At 41.2% G+C, this 10,621-nt stretch overlaps 1 long non-coding RNA gene across 1 annotated transcript; it reads left to right on the forward strand.

The window, feature by feature from the left end:
• The first annotated feature begins 4,291 nt into the window (after window positions 1-4,291).
• Window positions 4,292-10,290, forward strand: LOC145432641 (uncharacterized). Its single transcript, XR_013912912.1, has 3 exons — window positions 4,292-4,423; window positions 6,863-7,022; window positions 10,157-10,290. It is a non-coding gene; the product is annotated as an uncharacterized LOC145432641 (long non-coding RNA).
• The last annotated feature ends 331 nt before the right edge of the window (window positions 10,291-10,621 follow it).

Raw genomic sequence — 10,621 nt, forward strand, 5'->3', positions numbered from 1 at the left:
ACAAAACTGCATGCATGTAATCAAACGTTTGCGATCGAGACAATTCAACATGCCTTCAAAAAGCTCAATCAGTTTCAACTTCAATAACAATTAAGTCCTCACTTCATTGGCGAGACCGTGCGATTTACTTTTGTAGTCAACGAATAACACGTGGTCAATTATAAAGCTGCTATCGATGCTCCGTTACCATATCGAGACATGAAGAGAATATGAGTTCTCAAGCATATACATTATACACTATACACAACAGTCATAAGACACGCGTAATTCTTTTTGCAGCAGACACTGCCGCTGCGCGCGAATCCGACGAATGAAAACGTCTACTCATCAAGAAGGGTGAAAGGTCGCTATAATGGAATTGACAACTTGAAAGATTTCGCGCAACTTTAGTATTTGAGCAATAAAATTCATACAAGATTGATGTAATTCAATTTAAACGGGAAAAATTTTGCGACGTTAATTCTTCAAACTACTCCTTAATTTTCGTCATGCCACTACACATTTCTGATTGACAGCCAGTACGTATGACGTCAGCACTTGATGAGAAATAACAACAACAAAAAAAGAAATCACAGAACGCTCCGTGAATCAGCGACCTCAAAAGATTGCGACAGCAGCTGCTCATCTTCTTGTGTGTTCGCTTGATTGCATGAAATGAAGGCGATACACTTCTTGTTGTAAATTTAGAAGTCAGTTTTGGGAGTGGGAATAATTCATCTGTCTGAAGATCAGTGTTTGTGATCGAAGTGCCGTCCAGTCCAGCAATGGAGACTCAAGGTGAAGACAAAGAAAAAACGTAAGAAAATTATCTAATTTAATTAATTCTGTATGTACCAACTGATTCTTCGTCAATGCAAAAAGTTATGTTCCTATTCATTACAGTATTTGGACAACATGGAGAGAATGTCTCATTTATTATTATTAGACCTATAATATGCCTTTCAAATTTCAACTGTCCGAGATTGTGGTATTGGGCGGAAGCCAAGGTTGGGAGAAAAAACTGAAAGGAACAAATCTTGATCATCATTGACTATGGTGTCCTTGTAATCAACTGCAAGTATTGGTACCTATATGTGTGATTACTGATTACGTTACTACTATATAATGCAGGTCATGAATACCACTATCACGCAGCACTCTTATATGCAGGGTTGCCATCGACATGGACCCAAAAATAAGGACAGTCGAAAATTAGATTAGCATTAAAAAGCGTTTTTGTGCATACTTTGTAATTATATGAGCCGTGGCATAAGGCATTCCATACTTTTCGCCAGAAACAATCTGTTCCAGCAACTCTTTGTTTTTAGAAAGTGCTTCATGGATCTCACGACAGCTCAGGTCTAGATTTACCTTTACGCAGCGCCGAAACAGCACTTCGTCAGCCCCCCTCCCCAACCCAAAAAAACGTTGGTCTAGGTCAGTGTTTCTCAACCCCGAGTCCGCGCACTCATTTGAAGGTGCTTGGTGAGTCCGCGAACACAGGAATTTTCAGTAACTTAATCGGCTCGGCACACATTTTCTTCACTTCCGATATGATTTCGGAACATGTAATTGACAGACCTACGGGGCTCGTTCACTTTCGGACCAAAGTCATTGCAGCCTTACGGAGAAAATAGCTTTGTGGTCCGAAAGTGAATCAGGGATATATAGAACTATATATCCCTGAAGTGAATGAGCCCCGTCTTGGTCCGGTTTCGTCAAATTCCGATTTGAGGATTAGGCTGAGTGATTTGCAAAATACTTATTTTGAAATGTTAGTAACCCTAATAGCTGTCATAAAAAATGCATAGATACCTCAAATATGTGACTGGCGGCACTCAACTTCAATAGTGCTTTCAGAACTACATTCATTGCAGTAGAATTTATTACCTCGGTGACTTTTCGGGTTCCCTTATCAAGAATTAACGGCTCCATAAAAAGGATACAGAGTTTGTATACAATCTTTCAATATTCCATTAATATATTCCGCTGATTGTCTGTGTAACGTCTTCTGAGTATTGTATAATTTCATTCTCTATTATCCCCTTATTATGACTACCGGAGTACCGGTACAGCTGACTTTGGCCAGCTACCGTTCCTTTTTATCATTGCATTGTTACGTCCTATTTTGCCAATTTGGATTTTGTTTGAATTTCGCTCTATATGCTTCTTATTGTGCCGTTACCTCTGTTGATAAGGGGCATACGAAATTCCTGCAAGGTAATAAATTATACTCCAGTCAATGTAGTTTTGAAAGCAATATTAGAGATACCTCAATAAGCGATGTTTGGCCACGTATATTTCAAACGCAAGAATAACGAAACAGCACCACTACAAATTGATCGGGGATAGAATAGCGAATGGCAAAGCATACCTGTCCAGTTTGAGTTTCTTTTCTTCGAGGCTGCTCCCCTGTAATGACCAAGTGTTAAAAACGAGCGTTGTAAGGCAACAAAATATGCGAGGCGTCACGAAAATCGCCGGTCAGGTCAACGATATTATATGCGAGCGCAACCTATTTACCTAATATACTGCTTCATAAATATAGGTGTACCACGTTCCCTTTTAACAATGACAATCTCATTTTATATCGACAATACGACACAGTATTTCGATATCGAATCCAACGCGATGAATGACAGCCACACCACCATTCTGTTCGTGAACGGAACGCATCGAAAATGTTTGGTTGGTTATTTCCACCCAATATTAGGAAAATCGAATTTTAATTTCAAGAATCGTTAGAATATGGATTTGGGCATGGAATTTAAAATTTAAAATTTACTTGCGACTGAACAATATATTCATATTGAATTATACCCGCACATTGACGGGATATGTTGGATGCACAGAACTTCAATATGCAATTAAATAATATATTTACAATAAAATAAAACCAATTATCTTTTGTTGAAATACGTCAGTTATTAGCGTATATCAGCTTGGCAGGGTTGTAATGACTCGAGTCATGACTCGACTCGAGTCAGACTCGAATCACGATTTTCGGATGACTCGACTCGACTCGAGTCATTTTCTCAAAATACGGAAATGACTCGACTCGACTCGAGTCAATCTGTGTATTGACCCGACTTGGACTCGAGTCATTGCGCATGACTCGAAGCAAATCATTGACTCGAGATTCAGACGGCGAAGACCGACATTTCATTGTAATTTCGAAGCCAACACACTATTAAGATTTCGTTTGTTGGTACTGGTGCTTGAAAATGCGACCAGAAACTGCTAAAAGTGAGGAAAGTTGATATATTATAAATGCGAACCTTTCAATATCATGACCAAACAGAGTTTAAAAAGTGGGTTTAGGAAGACTTTAACTGGAAACTGAGCCGTCAACACAATGACTTGGACTCGGACTCGAGTCATAATACCATGACTCGGACTCGATCCTCTGTCCGCTGACTTGGACTCGGACTTGACTCGGTGGGAATTGAAAATGACTCGACTTGACTCGAGTCAAAAAGATGAAAGTGAGATTGACTTGTGACTCGAAGCCGTGTGACTTGGTTACAACCCTGCAGCTTGGGACATAATACAACATGAATCGTCGATCCGCTGATCGTGAGAATAAGGTCGATCCACGTAACATAAACGAAATCTGTACCTCTTTGTCTGTGACTTGAGATCCACTGATACTTGACACTGTCACACTGTCACCAGCGGTCTGCTACAATGTGTAGATGTGTAAACTAGATTGTCGATGTGTAAACTAGCACTGCTACGTCATCTCTTGCATCCATCATCAACGCATTATTGAATTCTACAATTGGCAGACAATTACCAGGGAAGAGCGAAACGAGAGAGTAGCTCAAGAGAAAAAGAGCCAGACAGCATTGTTGCGTCCCAATGCCAATCTCCATAACAATGAAAAATTCCAGGCTGCTTGTGGGAGTTCCAGGGCCACGAGCGGAATAAAATTTATATTTTCGTAATCAGTGCAGAGTCCGCTTTCGATTGATACCCGTTTCACCAACTTTAATGCTCGGCAAGCCGGACAAAAATGACCGTCAAATTGCCTGTAGCCAAATGCAAATCGTGACGTGATACAATTTCCCTGAGGCGTGAGATTTGCCTGTGTTGACCCCATATAGGACGCTATGATGCTACTATCAAGTAGATTTATTGATCCGGTTAATCATCCGATAAGACCGATATATACTCACATAAACTTCATGGTCAAAAGGTCATATATATGGTGTACGTGAAATATCGAATGGTCGTAATGGACCGTAAATGTTGTATTGATATGGTTTAACTGCAAAGCACGCTAAAACTTATTCATGCCCATTTCTCCATTTCACAGTACCTCCCGCTATTGAGATGGCCCCGAACCATGGACTAACTAAATACGATTGGTCAGAAAAGGAGGCGGAGATACTATGCTTCACTAATCACGCCACGCCTGGGTTTCAAATATAATGGACTCTCGGTAAGCACATTATCTAAACCAGTGGTAATCGTACATCCGGATCAGCTGTTCACTTTATATCATAGTCCAGTGGTTCCCAAACGGTGGGGAATTCAATGGTTTCTGGACGCATTTGTTCAAAACTATATATTAGGCCGTTAGGGTTACCATACGTCCTCTTTTAAGAGGATTTGTCCTCTTTTTTGACTTTTTTGAAAGTGTCCTCGGAGGACGCCCTTTTGTCCTCTTTTTTGAGATTTTGTCCTCTTTTTTGAAAACTTAGGTCACATTTAGAGCAAAATGCGAGTGATATGCCGTAAATGAGCACAGAAGTGACGCTCCGGCGGGTATTTCGGAGTGAAAAACGGTGATTTGAGCTCTGAGCGAAGAGTTGACCTTTTTTTTAGTCAACCACCTAGCAATGCGGAGAGAAAAACGGTATTTTGAGCTCTGAGCGGAAAGTTAACCTTTTTTTTAGTCAACCGAACACAAAGTGGGAAAAATTCACTGATTTTAGAGAATTCTTCTCCGGTTTTGCAAGTCTCAAATTTCTGAAAAAGTGTCCTCTTTTTAGATTTTCAAAATATGGTAAGCCTACTATATATAGGAAAGTCTACATATTCACGGAGACACATGCGCAATTACCGTTACCAGTCAACTGCTCTGGAATATATGTAACGAGAATTCTACCTTGCATGTCGCATTTCACAGTGACATTTTTGTAGTGTTATGTTGATATGTAATGTATACGAATAAAGATTCTCTCTCTCTCTCTCTCTATTGCGTGTTGTTCACAACACCTCATTTTAACTCTGGATGGCCAGTCACAAACGCATCCAGCACGACTAGTTTGACGTGAAAAAACGCTTTCGCGAAATTTTAAGCGTTACTGGTATCGGTTCACAATACGTTTTATGTTGCAGTTATAGGCGATTGTCTTGCGTACTGTTGTGGTTGTGTGTCATGTGTAGTCAAACCAGCAAATAGTTGCTCTGTAATGACAAAAGTGCTGGGTAGTGGGGAACAGGACCGTAACTGCCGCACCCCGAAACCCCAATTGGGGAGGGGGCGAGCTCGAAGGGGCCCAAATTTATTTCATGAATTAACATAAATTTAAGTATCTTTGAAAATTCATGCCACTTTTTCAAACAAATTTCGCGCTGGTTGCGCGATTTAATATTGCCAATTATCTAATTATTGGGTACCCTTCCCCCACGAAAATACGTAGAATTTATAGAAATTGAGACTTCGGCTTCGGCTATTACTGCGCCACGACGCACCAAGGCATATGAAGTTATAGGCCATGTAACATGCAACTCCGAGAAGTGTGCCAGAACGATCAGCAGCGAGAAGATCTTACCCGAGAAGGAATGCCCTTGTCGTGACCCACAACTTCGATATATATACAATATACATATATTTTTAATTGGCTAAATGGCTGGTGCCGAATGTCCCTGCCTGGCGATGTGAGCCCCACAGGACAAATGCCATCCCGCAGGGAAAAATTTCCAATTTACCAATTTACCAATACCAATTTGAAATCGTGTGTGCCTTTTAGTTTTGGTGATTTCCATATCTTTTGACGTAGCAGATATAGGAGGTCACGGAATATAGCATATAATATAACGAAGTCAAATATACCAACGGGTCCGCCCGAAGATGTTCAATTCTTATTTAGGGGTCCTACCTTTTCCAACACACCTCCATCAGCTGTACCAGTAAATCTGGTTACGTAAGGAGAGAGGGTATGAAAAATGGATAGCAAAATATATGCAATTCCCGATCATATTGACCGATTCAAACACGAATTATATATAATTTTCGCGCTTAGCCGAAATAGGGGAAAAGCGTACAGGATCAGCGGGGCTGAGGGGGTTATGGGGGCCCTATACCAACGTTTCTTTGACGGGGCTAACAAAGTGCTGTTACGGATCAGGTGGGGAATGAAGGCTCGGAATAAATCTGAAGTGGGGAATGAAGACAAAAAGGTTGGGAACCACTGTCATAGTCTGACAAAGTTCTTTGACAAAAGAATCGATTACTACTGATTTCTTTTTAATTAAAATCGATTGAGATTACAATTACATGTTGCAATCGATTAAGATTACTAATCACGATCACCCCATGCCTGGCTTCGACTGAAAATTTCCGGATCGGGATGGTGTGGAGAATATGACGTTGCAGATAGCTCAATATTCATAATTTGTAGAGTCATTAATCGTTTTGGTCACGAAGATGCACACTACAGTTTCGAAAGTTAATGACCTCCGATCAACTGCTAAAAGCGCATGACTGTCCCCATCAAACCTACTTTTTAACATGTCCAGTAAATTGCTGCTTCTACTTGTAATTGAGTAGAAATTTACCGCGTTAAACCAACTTGAGTGGCAGCACTAACTACTTTGACCACCTCCGCACGAGACGCCACTCACCCGTTTACGATACGTGCGTTGTATTTAGACGGACAAGCGATAAATAATGTCTCCGAAACAAGAAATGTGAAGCGCGAACGTGGCGGATATCTGATTCAACTCAACTCCACCCTCGTCGTGCCGTTGGAAAAACGCTGGCAGCAGGACTCCGTATTACATGCAGACAACGCAACGGGAAAGGGCTCCGCGTATGTATCTCATATGTATACGCAGTAGCATACGCTACATGCCTGTCCTCTGGATGTAATCGGAAGACACGATTGCGTAGACTATAGATAATTAAAGCGAAATGCCAGTAAGCTAATTCGAACCTACCTTATGATTCAACTGAAAATATTTTATGAAAACTGTACAGCGAAACGAGCCAAGGTTGGTGTACAGACATTTATTTCATCATGAGACTGGGCACTGATTTGCAGGTCGTGTTATTTTTGGCATACGCCAAAACTACCAAAAATAGCTTATTTTTGGCATCTTTCCGATTTTATTTTTGGCAGATTTGGCATTGCCAGGAATTCATATCTGTATACTCGAATTACCGATGTTAAACGCCGCACAGTGTAATCTATCATACGACAGTCGCAAAACGTTCAGGACAGTATCCACTTTGTGTCATCAAACAGCGGTAGTAAAAACCGAATTGACAACGATGTTTGAAAGTCAATTCACAAAACCGACCAACTGCTTCTGCACTATCTTATTCGAATAGCGATTCGATATGCGTGCATAATTACCTGCATTTCACACAGATCACAATACCGCTTACGATAACAATTCAAAATCGTTACTGATACGTTTGAATCACAGCCCTTCACTCGCTAACTGATGGTTAGAAATCACGAGTGGCAATATAATATGAAACAATATTGAGGTTGAGAACCCCTGGTCTAGACTCTAGACTGCAGTGGTCGGGAACCTATGGCTCGCGAGCCATATATGGCTCTTTTGGGCAAAAAGTATGGCTCTTTGCGAAAATTCTAATTTTGTGCATAATTGATCAATATTGCAGCAACTTGTTATTAAATCTTCAGCACGACCAGTATAATCATTCTTGTGGCAGTATAAACATGTCTTTGAGAGGTGAATACAGTGGCGTATTCAGGGTTAGGGGCTCGGACCCCGTTTCAAAATCATCAAATCTAAGTTGCTGTCTCGTCTCGCATGCGCCACGAAATCTCGGATTGCACGATGCGTTGATTGCTCAATGAGAATAGCAGACAAGGCGACGCCTGTATGACAATGCAGTTTTCAAATACACATTGTCTTCCTGATCTACGGCGAGAAATGAACTCCGTGGAATTGACATTCACAATTACAAATTCAAATTACAAACAACGCCATAGTGATCCACGTTCTTGATTGAAAACGAAGCTTTGTAGTTGCTGTTCAAATGTAGGCGTGTGGCACAACGTTGTGTTACCGACGAATACTTTGAGAATTGAGAAATCGAATCGGAATCGGTGCGGCTATTACATTCAATTATTACACTGGTCAACAGAACGAAAAGAAAATTGGGCAGAACATCTAAAAGCCGTTTCTGGGGTTTTCGAGGTTGCTGATTATGAATATTACATTAGTAATTAGAGATTGGCTCTTGTACCCCTCAAAAAGTCCAAAATTACTCTATTTACCATTGAATACACTTGGCAAGAAGAAAATCGTAGTTTTTTTAATTTTATACTGCACTTCAATAGATAATAATTGACTATGAAGAACCCTCATGTCGTCCCATGGGTTATTTACAAAACAAGAGCCAATTTGAGAAAACCAAGGTCATTTTCAGAATCAGCGCCCTCCAGAACCACCAAACACACTCTTACTTTGGATGCCTAAAATATGTGTTGACCAGTCAAGTGTTATCAGTTATTATAAAGTATATGATATTTACGATGAATTGCGCTATGCTAATCCCGGCCGTGCCTCACCAATGTCTTACCTCCCCTTTCACGCTATATTTTCGAACAATAAATAGGTAAGTTGCGTGATTTTCGTAGTAAAAATGTTCAAAATCTAGTAGACAGGTAAGGCACTGCCTCACGTGCCACCCCTGAAACCACGTCACTGACGCATCACACATTACAGTTGGTATGCATGCTGCTGTGTAGTGACCATCATGTTTGACTCCGCCTACTTATGTCCCCCATGGGTCCTCGCATTTAAGAATATCGTCAAGACGAACCTACGATCCCGTGTAACTGACGAAAGTCGACGAATTTACGCTAACATGACGTCCCAATTTTTCAATTGTGACGTATTAGTTGATTAAAACGTATGGCTCGTTGGAAGTTAAGATGGAAAATATGGGGTCAATATGGCTCTTCGGACAAAAAAGGTTCCCGACCACTGCTCTAGAGGGTTACCATATTTTGAAATAGGGAAAGTTGGTTTCAAATATTTACTGGAAATCATGTTGTGTTGACTAAAAAAGTTCTGCGCTTTGACTTGACACCTGAATTACCCACTTTTTAACGATATGATATTGGCCTAAAAAACATTTAGGCGAAGGGGTACATTTCTTCAAAAATGAGGACGCATGGTAACCCTGCTATTGTCCAACGTGATTGCACGACATGCTGACATTTTCATTAACAAGTTGAAAGTAAATGGGATTATATACGCGTCGACTTGAATACAGCAAGGGTCGCGCGTGTCGGCTTCGTGATGTCACAAAAATGCACGAGAGGTGACGACAGGAAAATTCCTTGGCATTTAGCTACATCCCTCTATTTGCTGGATATCATTTACTACCCGGGTTGATCAATCAACAGTATATTGTAAATCCAGGTATCAGTACTCGACTATTTTCATTACATAGATCTCTTGGACGGTAGACCGCGGCCTTCCGAAGGGTTCACAGGCCTTAGTTTAGGAATTTAGCGTTACACACTTGTTTTGTCGCTTCATGCAGACTCGTTTCAATACTTGTTTACATTTCTATTTAAAACTTTCAGAAACATCTATATTCTGGTAGGTGCCAAATATACCAAAAAATAGCTCATTTTTGGGATTTTACACTTATTTTGGTTCCCGAAATGCCGAAAACAACACGACCTGCTGATTTGGTATGAGCTGTAGGCCTATTCTATTTTTGTGGTATTAACATCACAACAAAAAACAACAATAACAACTCACAAAGGGGATTGTGGCATGCCCTAAAGCTACTTACTCTCCACATTACAAAATCCTAAGTTCAAAAATTAAGTTGTTTTGCCTAAAGGACTGTTAACATGCGTGGTACAAGCTGTCTCAAACATTACCGCATAAGAAATGAGCGGCTACGCCGGTGCTGCAAGCTATACACACCAATCCGTTTCCCGTTCAGCTCTCCATTGCGCCCTCGCGACTACCGCGCGTTCCTACAGGAAACGTACGCCGCCGTCCGTCACGTGACTTGCCGCGTAGTCAGCAACGAAACCTGGGCCAAAACCAAGGAACAGTCGGCCTGGGTGGTGCGAGGAGGCGTGTGACCTCATGGCGACTGGTTACACGACCGGATTTTTACCGGGGTCTTCCCGTTTCAGTGCTGCGCGACGGGGCTCGGACAGGAACACACTGTATTACTTTGTGGTCGGCGGTTCTGCGATTCTTGTAGTGGTGCTTGCTGTAATATCCCTGCTGGTACTGCGGCGGAGATGCGGAACCCAGCCGGAGAATCCGGATAAAGAAAGTACGATGCGAACATCCTTTTTTCGTTGTTCGTTTAACTATGTAAAGCTTGCGATTTGTTGCAGGTGATGACGGCGAATATGGATTTTCCAATCCGTTTGGAGATATTCCCGCTTCCGAA

Source organism: Botryllus schlosseri, unplaced genomic scaffold (genome assembly GCF_051294905.1).
Source record: "Botryllus schlosseri isolate E-star unplaced genomic scaffold, Bs_hap1 Bs53a, whole genome shotgun sequence".
NCBI lineage: Eukaryota > Metazoa > Chordata > Ascidiacea > Stolidobranchia > Styelidae > Botryllus > Botryllus schlosseri.